The 13,149-nt window shown below is 38.9% G+C and overlaps 1 protein-coding gene across 4 annotated transcripts in view; it reads right to left on the reverse strand.

The window, feature by feature from the left end:
- KIF24 (kinesin family member 24) overlaps positions 1 to 13,052 on the reverse strand; it is a 64,771-nt gene extending 51,719 nt beyond the window's left edge. For all 4 annotated transcript variants that reach the window (XM_037494328.1, XM_037494329.1, XM_054689558.1 and 1 more), the window contains exon 1: positions 12,908 to 13,052. The gene's annotated coding sequence lies outside the window, so the exon portion shown is untranslated. The remainder of the gene's footprint in view (positions 1 to 12,907) is intronic.
- Between the last annotated feature and the right edge of the window lie 97 nt (positions 13,053 to 13,149).

Consider the following 13,149-nt stretch of genomic DNA (forward strand, 5'->3'; position numbering starts at 1 on the left):
CATTTATACAATATACTCTCTATAACATCTGGCTCTTTGCAAATATTATTCCTTATTTGCAAGAAGAAAGATCTGGAACGAATTAGTGAATTGCTCAAGGTACACAGCTCTAAAATGACAGTTCTAAGATTGGAATGTAGGTCTTCTCATCACTGTTCCATGTTCTTTCCATTACTCCATGCCACCTCCTTCAAAAGTAGCTGCAAAGAGAGTCCCACTGCCATCCCCCTGATGGCTCACTATCTACCCCGCTCAACAGCCTGGATGCCTCCTGTTCTGTAGCATGGTATCTCTCACAGCTGCTGCCTCCGGAAAATGCCCTGCATATCAGCAAAATCCAAGGGGGTCAGATGGACAGCTTTTTACGAGCAGAGCCCACTCACATTCAGGGCCACAAGTATGCAGATTTCTCATTTGTGACAAACCTGGAAACTGCTAGGACTCAGCTGTTGGGGTAACAATCAGAAATAGAGTCTTGGAAAAAATCCACTTGGCAGAAATTCAAACTTTCTTATCCTGGTGGCAGAGAAAACCAACTGAAAGGGGAATACATGCAACTTTATGCACAATTAAGGAAATATATTCATATTCCAGGATGTGGATAAGATCCAAATGTTCCCTCAAATTCTCCATTTATCCACCTAAACTATGTAACTCTACCCACCTAAAAATTACTTGGAATCAGATATTTCTCAGTCATTTATCTGTATAACCTAGGGCAAAGTCACTTAGTTTCTCTGAGTTTCATTTTCTTCTCTCGAAGTGGGTTTAAGATATTTATGTAAAATAATTTACTTTAAAGCACTATAAGAGTGTGACCATGCTCTCCTATTCAGCGTTGGATCACTGTGCCTGGCATGTAGGAAGTATTGGTTGTCTGGCTTATTATAAACAAATAGATATAAGATATGAAAGACTTAACTACTGATGAAAAGTTGAATATATAAGACAGAAGGGATTAGAGACATGGAGGTCAATATGCTTGTAAAATATATTAATTAAGTATATAGGCTTCTACTAAAAACTATTTCATTGCTGCTAATTGTACAATTATTTTTCTCTCCTTTATTAGCATTAAGTAGTTGACATAAATGCCTGATTACCTTATATAATGTGGAGATATTAGATAATGCTATTTCTCAAAAGACCAACACTTGATATGTATATACGTGGTCTTAACTGATTTTCTATTAATCATCTCTAAGGTGTATAATTTACATGTAATAAACTAGACCCAATTTATGAGTTTTGACAAATACATGCCTGTGTAACCACATTAATTAAAATACAACCATGATAGTCCCATTAATTGCTTCTAAAAGTTCCTCAATCCTCTCCTCTACCTTTGGCCCCGGGTAATCATTGCTCTGTCACTATAAGTGAATCTTGTTTTCTAGAATTTCACATAAGCTTATAAAGTGTCATTGATATTTTAAATCTATATAACACATGGAGACTGAAAAGGGAAAACCCACTTGGTGTGGTTTTTCTTTTGTGGACCTTTGGAAACAAGTTAAAATGATCATACCATTTTTCATAGAGGTTTTTTTTCCCCACTGACCTAAATACCTAGATGACATTTGCTAATAAGGATATTTCTTAAAATTTAAATCAGTCTAATTGTTTAAATCAACATGAGAATTAGAGTGAAACAACTATACTTAGCGTAAAAGACTGAGAAAAAGTATGTTACCAAAAAAATCATTTGAAACAATCCCATGGGTAGACAGAACACTTTAGCTAGGAGTTTTGTCTTCTACTTAAGGGGAGACAATTCAGTAATTAACATGAACCCAGTTTAAAAATAAACCTGAATATCAGAATTTACTGTTGCCTGCTTATATAGTTGCTTATATAGCTGCTTATATAATTCAATATGATTAATAAAAGTTTTTAATCACTATTAACAAGTAGAAAACTGAAATCTGTGTCTATAATTCCTTGCCAAGTGGAAAAATGGAGGAAGGGGGAGAAGGGAGGGAGGCTCTAAAGTATTAAAGTTATTTTCAGTTTCTCAAACTTATGTGACATCCCCAAATATTTCAGTTATCAAAGGGCAGGAACTGCCCTCTCTCAGTAAGTCGCCAAAATGACCCACACAAAGGGAAAGAGGAGAGGCACCTGCAATATGTTCTCTAGGCCTTTTAGAATACCTGAGTTGTTCCTTTGGCCACATACATGTGAATCTATAAAAAAAGATGATGTAGACATAAAGAGGCAGTGGGCTGCTCAGAATCGACTGACCCACAAATGTTACCAGGGCAAAACTGTTAAGAGTACACAATGCTAAGCAACATGCAGGTTGGCACTGTTGTAAGCACCAGGTAAAGGGCAAGACTCTTGCCAAGAGAATTTATGTTCATATTGAACATATTATACACTCTAAAAGCCAAGATAAGATGTGAAAGAAAACAATAGGGAAAAAAAAGGCAAGCCAAAGAGAAAGGTGTGTGGGTTCAGCTGAAGCACAAGTCTGTTCCCCAGAGCAGCACACTTTGAGCACCACAAAAGGAGCCCGAGCTCCTGGAATCCACTCCCTGTGAATTCAGGGCATGATAAGTGTGTGTGTGGGGGTGGGGTGAGGGGGGAAGAGCTCTGGACTATTAAAAAAGAAAATCAAGAAAACCCTTAGAGTGTCATTAAGCATTAACAACTTTATTGGGATATAATTCACATATCATAAAACCCACCCATTTAGGCCACTCAACAGTTTTTAGTATATCCAGAGTTGTACAATCACCACAATCCAATTTTAGAACATTTTTATCACTCCAAAGAAAGCTTGTCCCATTACACTAGTTGTTACACTAGCATCTAAAAGGGAGAAAGCTCTTTCCCAAGACAATTATTTCTATAATTATCAAAAAAAAATTAACCACAGAAGTTGAGAAAATATATTGATATTTTCCTTAGAAATGTGAGCATGGTAAAGAACTAGCAACAACGCACATGATAAATACTTTTTTAGGCTCTTCAAGCAGAGAATGAAAATCTTAAGAGCTTTAGTTGGATAAATTGGGAGGGCAGAATAAACATGTTCTAGATGGATATGATCGCTCTGGTATTAAAAACTAATTCAATATAAGATTAATAATGCATTTCATTGTATTAAGATCCTTAGGAGTCCTATACTTACTTTAGATAAATGTGCCTGCTTAAGAAAGGGGGTGGGGTACCCTGACTCACTTGTACATGATTTTTCATAGTATCAAGTAATATCTTATTAATGATATTGGTTAATTAAGCAATTCCTCTTTTTTTTTCTTTTTTTTTTTTTATAGAGGCATGTTTTATTTATTTATTTATTTGTTTGTTTTTTTGTTTATACATGCACTGGGTACAGTCAGAAGCACGGGAGGGTGAGAGAATTCACCAGAGCCAGAGTGGGGAGCAGAGCAGGCAGAAGGACCGAAGTACACTGCTGAGGGGAGCAGCGGGCGGCAGGAGAGGTCTGCACGCCATGTGGGACTCTCCTCCGGTGGCCGGGGAGCAGCCGGGGATCGAACCGGCGCTGCAGAGGCTGCGGGCAGCTTCACAACCCAGCGCTCAACCGCTGCGCCACCGGGGAGGCCCAGCAATTCCTCTTTAAAGGTGTGTTTATTTATATTACAAACAGTTCCACTAAACTGTGATGGTGGTCACTTTTTAAAATAGACGTAACAGCTTTGAAATATAATTTAAATGCCATACAAATCATTCATTTAAAGTGAATCCATACAGTGTTGTAAACCAACATTACCTCAAAAAAGAAAAAGGTGAATTCAATGACTTTTACTATGTTTACATACTAATTCCCCAACCCACCATGCAGCCCTAGGCAACCACTAATAATGATCACTTCCTAAGGATGAAAAAGCTACCCAGCCCACTATATCCATACTAATGGATACAATACACACCTAACATTCTCCAGCAATTTTTATTAAAATGTTTCTGTAACCTATGTTAGGAATAAGGTTCTTAATTAAGAACACAATAATTCAGTATTATCAGTGGAAGCATAAGGGTAAATAATATACACTTTGCCCCAACAAGGGAATTAGTTATTTCAAACTCTAGGGATTATTCTATCCAAAGAGTACTGATCTCTACATAAGTCAAGTGATATGAGACAATTGCTTAAAATAACAGCTGCAAAGGAATAGGAATATATGTGATCCTTAATAGAATTCACAAGGCTTCTATAGATTTTAGAATACCAACCATGTGAGCTATACCAAAATGTAATTTTTGAGAAACTGCTTCAAGCTTGTTTACAGTTAAGTAGCTAATGTTTTACAGTTATTGCAGTTTCTTTCAAGTGTCCCACTATGAGGTTATTAAGCTTGTAAGTTTGGTGAAAACCATGGGCACAATCACTTAAAAATAAACCTAACAAAACTGCTGAACCCAGCTATCTTAAAACCGTGCAAGTATTGCTTTCTCTAAATATAGAGGTTTAATTTTGAAAGAATTCCCATGAACAGGTGGTGACCAAAGTTGTGTTTAAAGTTCAGTGCTTTATTTTTAAAATGTTGGTCTAATCCAACTGCAGGAAGTCATTTGCAGATTTTTGCCATTTTTTTTTCAGTGTTAAACACTTTCAATAAAATATATCTCATGTGTTTAATTTGAAAAATAACATAATAAATCTTTATAAATGACTTAAATGATATAGATTTTAGTCAGGGTTATATCCTTTTGGGAACTATTACCACAATGACACCAGGAATCATTTCTAAAGGAATGACAGTGGGAAAACAAAGAATAAAAATTATAATAATAAAAAACTGCATTCAGTGCAATCCCTATGAAGATCCCAATGACATTCTTCACAGAAATACCACAAAAATTTTCTAAAATTTCTATGGAATCACTGAAGACCTCAAATAGCCAAAACAATCCTGAGAAAGAAGAACAAAATGGAAGTATCATGTGCACTGATTTCAAAGCTATATTACAAAGCTATAGTAATAAAACAGTATGGAATGGAGGAGGGCAGGCACACAGATCAATGGAATAGAAGTGAGTGCCCAGAAATATAACCATACATATATGAACAACTAATTTATAGCAAAGGAGCCAAGTGAATACAATGGAGAAAAACTCTCCAGCAAATGGTGTTGGGAAAACTGGATAACCACATGGGAAAGAATAAAACTACACCACTATCTGATAACATATACCAAAATCAATTCAAAATGGATTAGACTTGAATGTAAAACCTAAAGTCATAATATACATAGAAGAAAACATAGGTGATAGGCTATTTGACATCAGCTTTAGTGGATTCATCTCCAACAAAAGAAACTACATGAAACTAAAAACTTTCTTCATAGTAAAATAACCCATAGGTAAAACAAAATGGCAGCTTACTGAGTGGGAGAAGATATTTGCAAACCACATGACATATATATCCAAAATATTTTTAAAAATCATACAACAAAAGATTCCAGATTAAAAAATGGTTAGAGAATCTAAACAGGTATTTCACCAGAGAATATATGCAGAGGGCCAACAGGCACATTTATCATTTTGGAAAATCAAACCAAAATCACAATGAGATTTTACCTCACACCAGTTAAGACTGGCTAGTACCAAAATATCAAGAAATAATGTTAGCAAGGATGTGAGAAAAAGAAACTCTCCTGCATTATTGGTAGGAATGTAAACTGGTACAAGCCACTTGGGGAAACAGTATGGAGGGTCCTCAAAAAATTAAAAATAAGAACTACCATATGATTCAGTGTCCCACTTTTGCATATTTACCTGAAGAGCATGAAAACACTTCTACAAAAAATATTATAGGCATAATTATATTCACTGCAGCACTACTTACAATAGCCAAGTTATAGAAACAATCCAACTATCCCACAATGGATGAGTGGATTAGGATGACGTGGTATATAAACACAACAGAATATTACTCAGCCATAAAATAGATCTTGCCTTTTCTGATGACATGAATGGATGCTGAGGGAATTACACTAAGTGAAATAAGTCAAAAGGAAGAAGAAAAATACCAAATGATGCCACTTATTTATGGAACATAAAAAAATCAATCAACAAGCAGGACAAAAACAAACCCTTTGACTCAAAACAAAATGGTGGCTACGGGAGTGGGGAGGGAATAGCTTGCTGATAGATGGTGATTGGATGTTTGGTGGTAGCTGTGATGTGAAATATAGTTGATGAGGTGAGAAACTGTATACCTGAAAACTATAGTGTTGGAAACTAATGTTACCTTAATAAAAAGTTAAAAATTAAAAAAAATAAGGCCTCCCTGGTGGTGCAAGGGGTTAAGATGCAGCACTCTGAAGCTATCTGCAGCCACTGCAACATGAGTTCAATCCCCAGGGTCAGGGAAGTGACCCATATGGCACAGCAGACCTCTCCTGTCTCACCCACTGCTCCCCTCAGCAGTGTATTTCAGTAGATCTGCCTGTTCTGCTCCCCACTCTGTGGTGAATCCTCTCACCCCACCCCACATCTCTGCCCTGCACCCCAGCTCTTGTATGCATAAATAAATCTTTAAAAAATAAATTAAAATTAAAAAATAGTTAAGTAACTTCATTCACTGGGATCTAAATTATTAATATATAATTGTGTTGATTAATCTTCTAAGACTTTTTGAAGATTACCTCCCTCTTTCTATATCTCCCTCTTTGTAAATGAAGAAACCAAGGCATACATAATTTATTCAAAACAAGTATATGAATGTTTTAGAAAGTGATTAGACATCCTATGTTGGTTAGATAATTCTTTTTAACCAAATCTCAACATAAACAAGCATAACATAAAAGACTATAATAGATACAATCCTCCTCATTGCTGGTGAAATCTCAACTACAGTCTTTTTGACCTCTATATTATACAATATTATTAACTGGGTACTTCCAGAATTTCAGTGTTACTTCAGTTCCAGTGTAACAATAAAGCTAGCAGTTTTAAGGATGTCTTGCAGCAAAAACATGAAGGAATCGCTATCAGAATATCCCCATGATTGATCACTTGAACTACTTGTCAATAATCAAATTTGTTACCTCCCCACAAACCTGCCCCTCTACCTTTTTTAAAAAAGATTTATTTATTTATGCATGCAAGAATGAAGGTATAAGCCAGAGGTGCAGGGGGGTGAGAGGATTCATCAGAGACAGAGTGGGGAACAGAACAGGCAGAATGACCGAAACACACTGCTGAGGGGAGCAGCAGGGAAGACAGGAGAGGTCTGCTGCGCCATGTGGATCACCTCCCTGGCAGGGGATCGAACTCATGACTTAACCCTTTGGGCCACCAGGGTGGCCCGTCCCCTACCTTTCTCTTCCTTAGAGGAATAATACCATCCATCCAGTTACTCAGAGCTAAAATGGGAAGCATCCTAGATTGCTTCTTTTCCTTTAATCCCATATCTAATTGACAGGCCCAGTCAATTTTATATTTGCCAAAAACCTTCTACCACCATTGCCTTGGGTTTCAGTCCCACTGTCCTTCAACTGTATCATTACTTATCTCTAAACTGCTCTTCTAGCCTCTAGTATGGAAGACAGTTCCAGCCAAACTATCTTTCACTCTGTACAGAGCCAGATCATTCTTTTGAAAGCACAATGACCATGTTGCTTCTAATTATTTAAATTCCTTCAGCAGCATCCTGTCATCTATATGATGGAGAAAGTTGAAGCTCCTTAGCATGTCCTACAAATCCTTCTTCTATAGAAATCCTTCTCTCCAGATTTTTCTTTTTCATTTTAGTTTTGGTGAACTTCTTACAGTTTTATTTCTGAGTTTATTCACACTGTGCTCTTAAATAACCTTCTCCCACTCTTCTTATACCTCACTTTACCTGTTTGCCTCTTTCTCATTGATTAAAACACAATTTAGGCCTTTTCTGACCTCCCCAGGTGTGGCTGGATATCCCTTTTGTGTTAGCACCGCAATAATTGCTTATCTGTCACTGTAGATACATTCTGTAAGTATCTATGATTGTTTATTTCCTCTTGTAGATATGATCTACTTGTGATAAAGGAATGAGTCTTATTAACTTTTTTATGCCCAGTATCTAAAAGTGTCTGAAAACAATAAACATTCAGTAACTCAATAACAAACATCACGGATATCATGTTTTAAATTATTCACAGTATGTGATACCATTTATAGTCACTGGTAGTAGAAACTACTTCTACAGTAGGATAATTTGATTGCTCAGGAAAACTACAGCAGAGCTGGTGATGTCCTGACTCACTATTTCTGAGCAACAAAATAAAACAAAGTTGTATTACTCAAATTAATTGCTATAGTCACAGTTTCAATAGGAACCTTTCATCCAGTCATGTAGTTTCACCCCCTCTTGGGGCTAGCTTCTGTTCTAGACATTGAGGATGCTGCAGTGAACTAAACAGACAAGGTCACTTCCTCAAGGTGCTATTATTTTATTGGGAAGAGAAATAATCAAATAAGCAAGATAACATTAGATAGTGACAAGTGCGATGAAAAAAAAAAAAAAAACAGGGTGAAGGATCTACCTCACACTGGGTGATCAGATAAAGCCCCATGAGTTGAAATTTGAAATACAAAGCGCATGCATGTAAAGATCAAAAGGGAGAGCATTCCAGGTGAACATATTGGCCCCAAAGTGGAAATAAGCACGGCATGATCAAGCAATCAACAGAAGACCAGTTTGGCTCCATACAGCAAATGAAAGGGGAAGTAGTATGAGATGAGGACAGAAAGGCAGGGGCCAAATTACATAGGGCCTACTGGATCAGGTCACGGTGTCTGGGTTTTAAAGTGAGACAGGAAGTAATTGGAGGATTTTAAGTAGGGAAAAGACATGCTGTGATACAAGTCCTTAAAGATCACTCTGTAGGGGAATGGAATATAAACACTGGGCAAAAATGGAAGGAGGGGTATCATTTAAGAAGCTTCTGCAGTTAAATAGGCAAAAAATGATAGTGACTTGGAAAAGATGTTTGCTTTTGTGAGGATTAATAGGGATAATATAAATAAGGTGCTAAGTTCAGAGTCTGATACAAAAGCACTCAACAAAAATGGTGTAAGATAGTAAAATAAATATATACACACACACATACATATATATGTATAGAAAGAGAGAGAGAGAGAGATGTCTCTCTTTGCTGGCACAAAGATCCTAAAATCTTTGTTATTTCTTAAGTAATAAGAACACTAGAAACATCTTTTGTTCTTATTACTTAATTAGGGAGTGCATATAATAGGTTCCTGGATGGCTCCAAGATGGGGCTGTTCAGCAAAAAGACCAAACCATAATTAGAAGCTTGGCATTTTCAACCACACTCCTATTACTCTAGAGAAGGGAGAGGGGCTGGAAATGGATTTAATTATCCATCATGACAAGTGATGAAGTCTCCCTAAAAAATCCCAAAAATTCACAGCGCTTCAAGATTGGAGAACAGATCCACTCTGGGAGGGTAATGCACCCAGCTCCATGGGGACAGAACCTCCTGGTTTGGGACTTCCCAGACTTCACCCTATGTACCTCTTCACCTGAGTTGTTTATCTGTAACCTTTACCACATCCCTTAGTAAGCTGGTAAATGTTAAGTAAATTTTCCTGTGTTGTGTAAGCCACTCTAGCAAACTAATTGAACCTGAGGAGGAAGTCCGTGAGCCCTTCAATTTGTAGCCACGTTGGACAGAAGTTATAACCTGGAGGCATTTTACGATTGACATCTGAAGTAGATGGGAGCAGTCTTATGTGACTGAAACCTTAACCTGTGGACTCTTGACAGTCTGGGTAGATAGTATTAGAATTCAATTAAATTGTGGATACTCAACTGTTGTCCCAGAGTATTGCTTGGTTGCTGCACCTCCCCCTGCAGTGACCCTGAGGGCTAATGGCTGTTGCCATGGTCCCTGAGGTCCGGCGTGGGCAAGGAACCATGCGCGCAGGGGGAGAACAGCAAACTCCGTAAGATGCAGAGAAGCCGAATGCCTGCCAAGAGATAACGACCACCAGAAGCTGCCACAAAGATGATTAAAAGAAATGCTGACCACCTGGAACCTTATCTCGCTTTCTCAAGGCCCATAAACTTTATTCTGCTACAACTGTCTCTCTAAAATCTTTCCTTTTTCTGGTCATTGATTGCTAATTAAAAAACATACGTAATTTAATAATTAGGCTAATGCAAATGAAACATTACTAAACACTGTGTTATAATAAAATTGTAGTTTAATAATCTTTCTATTATGTGCTTAACTTTAGTACCTTTGATATTAACTACATTATAATATAAATTTACCTATGACAATTAATTATGAGTAAACATAAGTAGGTAATAGTAGTAGTAATTAGTACAAAAATATAAAAAGAGTTAATAACCTGTCTACTTAGGAATGCAGCTAGGTCCAGATGTATTTTGGACATAAATCACTGCCCTGTCAATTAAGCTAAGCCTATGAACAAACTGATCTCTTTGATGTTCACTGTTCCTATGCCTTTAGAAAAAACATATATATACTGACCACTAACAAAAATAAAGAACACTCAGATTTACACTCTCTCTTGAAGTGTGTCTGTTTGTCATTTCTTTAACCGAATCCCTGACCACCCTGCGCAGTCTCTCAACCCTGAGTCGGCCTCATCGTCTGCTGCTGTGCTGGTCCGCGGCACTTGGTGAGGAGAAAACTCCACATATTTGGTGGGCAGAAGTGGCAAGGTAAAGTGTTCCATGTGAGTAGTGAAAGAGACACACAGGAGGGGAAGAAATGAGGATGAAGTTTTTTTCCTACACTTTAGAAAAACACAGGGAAAAAGAAACACAAGCAGAAAACTGAGTTTTTTCAGTATAAATGGCATTATTATTAGTGTATGCCTATGGAAAAGGCTTCTTATTTAATAGAATGAGACAATAACTTGAAGTATACAATGATGACAACACTCAAAGCATATATTTTAAGAAATAGGGCTCTAACACTCATTTAGCAAAATTTGTTGAACCCGATTTTTGAACAGGTTTTCTGAGCAAGCATAGGAAACTGAATTAATAGATCAATTAATCTGGAAGGGATCTGAGAAGAGTTCAATTCCTCACTTTAAAAAACAAAATCGGGGCTTCCCTTGTGGCGCAGGGGTTAAAGACAGCGCTATGGAGCTACTCCTGGCCACTGGCTGGCCAGGGAGCAACCCACATGGCATGGCGGACCTCTCCTGTCTTGCCTGCTGCTCCTCTCAGGAGTGTATTTCAGTGGATCTGCCTGTTCTACTCCCCACTCTCTCTGGTGATTCCTCTCATCCCCCACCTCTGGCTTACATCCTAGTTCTTGTATGCATAAATAAATAAATCTTTATAAAAAACAAAAAAACAAAATTGCAGCCCGGAGAAATAACTGCTCCCCATAAACCAGAAAATGAGGGGCTCATGCCCTAACATGTCCCAAGGACATGAATACCTAAAGATTTTCACCAATAACATGAACCAGAACTTTTCAAATTAAATGCTATGTGAGCAGCACATTAATACACTACACTAAATACATATATATTATTTATATAAAGTCCTGACATGGAGCTTCGACAGGGTAAATGCTCACTAGATCACAGCTATTACTTCCAGCTGTATGGTCTTTAGAATGTTGAGTGCCTGATGTCTACCTAACCTCAATTGCTTTAAATTGATACCAGAGTTGCAGAAATTCTAATCTGATTCAACCCGTTAACTTTGCAGATAGAAAAGCAAGTTTTGAAAAGCAATTTTTAAAAGGGCTAAGTAACTGGTGTAGCCTGCCTCCATGAGTTTGAGACAGACAAGCCCAAACCCAGACTCCGTGTTCCAGTTTCCATTACATGTCACAGATCCGCAGGTTAGCTACAAGGTGGTGCTCAAACTTTTGTAAGAGAGTAAGGCCATAACCTCTGTACCTGACTTTTCCAACCCTTTTATTCAAGTCATCACTGAGCTAGGCATTTGATGTAAAGGAAGAATCATCAACAACGCAGAATGGAATAGAGTCTTATGAGTTAACAAGGAAACAGCAGCCTTGGTAATGCAATTCTATCAGGACACCTGATGAATGGAGAAGCTTCCAGAGCAGCCATTACATGCACTGAAGTAGGGAGACTACAAAGTATATTAATACAAAGGAGAAAATGCTTTAAAACATTTTCCAGAGCACACTTAAAATTGGACAGTGGCAGTGAGTCACTAAGAAATTCCGGCTCTCTTGGCATACAAAAACAGAATGGTTTGTTTCAAGCAAAGACTAACAGGGGGGTGTAATAAAAGCACCGGGAGACCAAGACTAAAAGCCACAATGCGGCAAGAGTTGTAACATTCAATCCAGAAAAGTCTGCTCTTTCACAAAGAGTGGAAAAGTAGACTTTCAGGTCCTTTTACATAGGAGATTAGGGTGCCCTCCTCCTCCTCACATAGAAATAAAAAATTAAAAGTAAAAACCAGCTTTGAACGGAAGTGAAAACGGTGCAGGGCGCGTGGTGAATTCCTTTCGGGCCAGCAAATACTTCCTCACACTGTACTAAGTGTAAGACACTGTGAAAGATGTTGGCCTTGCCTCAAAGACCTCGGAATTATGTGGGGAAAGGGAAAAGAAAGGGGTTCACAGCGGTACACAGATAACCCAAGGCCCAACTGAAACGCTCTAAGTAAGGTTCCAGCGGGGGTTTCAGGGTCAAAGGCAAGAGGATTTTGAGATTCATAAAAGGTTTCACGGGAAAGGCGGCATTCGAGGTAACTGCTGAAGAAAAAGCGGAGGTGTGGGGTGCAGGGTAGCAGAGCGGGGTGAAGGCCGGGACAGCCGGGGGGTGCCGACTCCCGGTCCCTTCACAACCGCCGTCCTCCTCAGGCGCTCCCATGGCGTCCCGCGCACCCTCTTCCTCAGGGCAGGCGCCGCGGTCCCCTCCCCGACCTGCCCCGCCCGGTCACCCCGACCTTTCTCACCTCGGAGGCTTCCAAATTCCCCCTCGGCCAGCCCTGAGGACAGAAGACGCCGCCGACAGCAGGGAGTCCCTGGGCGGGAGACCGAGAAGCTCTGTCAACTCACAAGCCCGCGCCGGCAGCCAGGCCACATCCCCATAGCAACGCCGCCAAGCGCTGGTTCGAACGCCCGCGCCGTCGCCCGCGCGCCGCCGTCCCTCGCCCTCCACCAATGGGCATCGAGAGATCGCGGTGACGTTCACCGC

This window comes from Talpa occidentalis, unplaced genomic scaffold, assembly GCF_014898055.3.
Source record: "Talpa occidentalis isolate TD23 unplaced genomic scaffold, MPIMG_talOcc4v2.1 talOcc4.7, whole genome shotgun sequence".
Taxonomy (NCBI): Eukaryota; Metazoa; Chordata; class Mammalia; order Eulipotyphla; family Talpidae; genus Talpa; species Talpa occidentalis.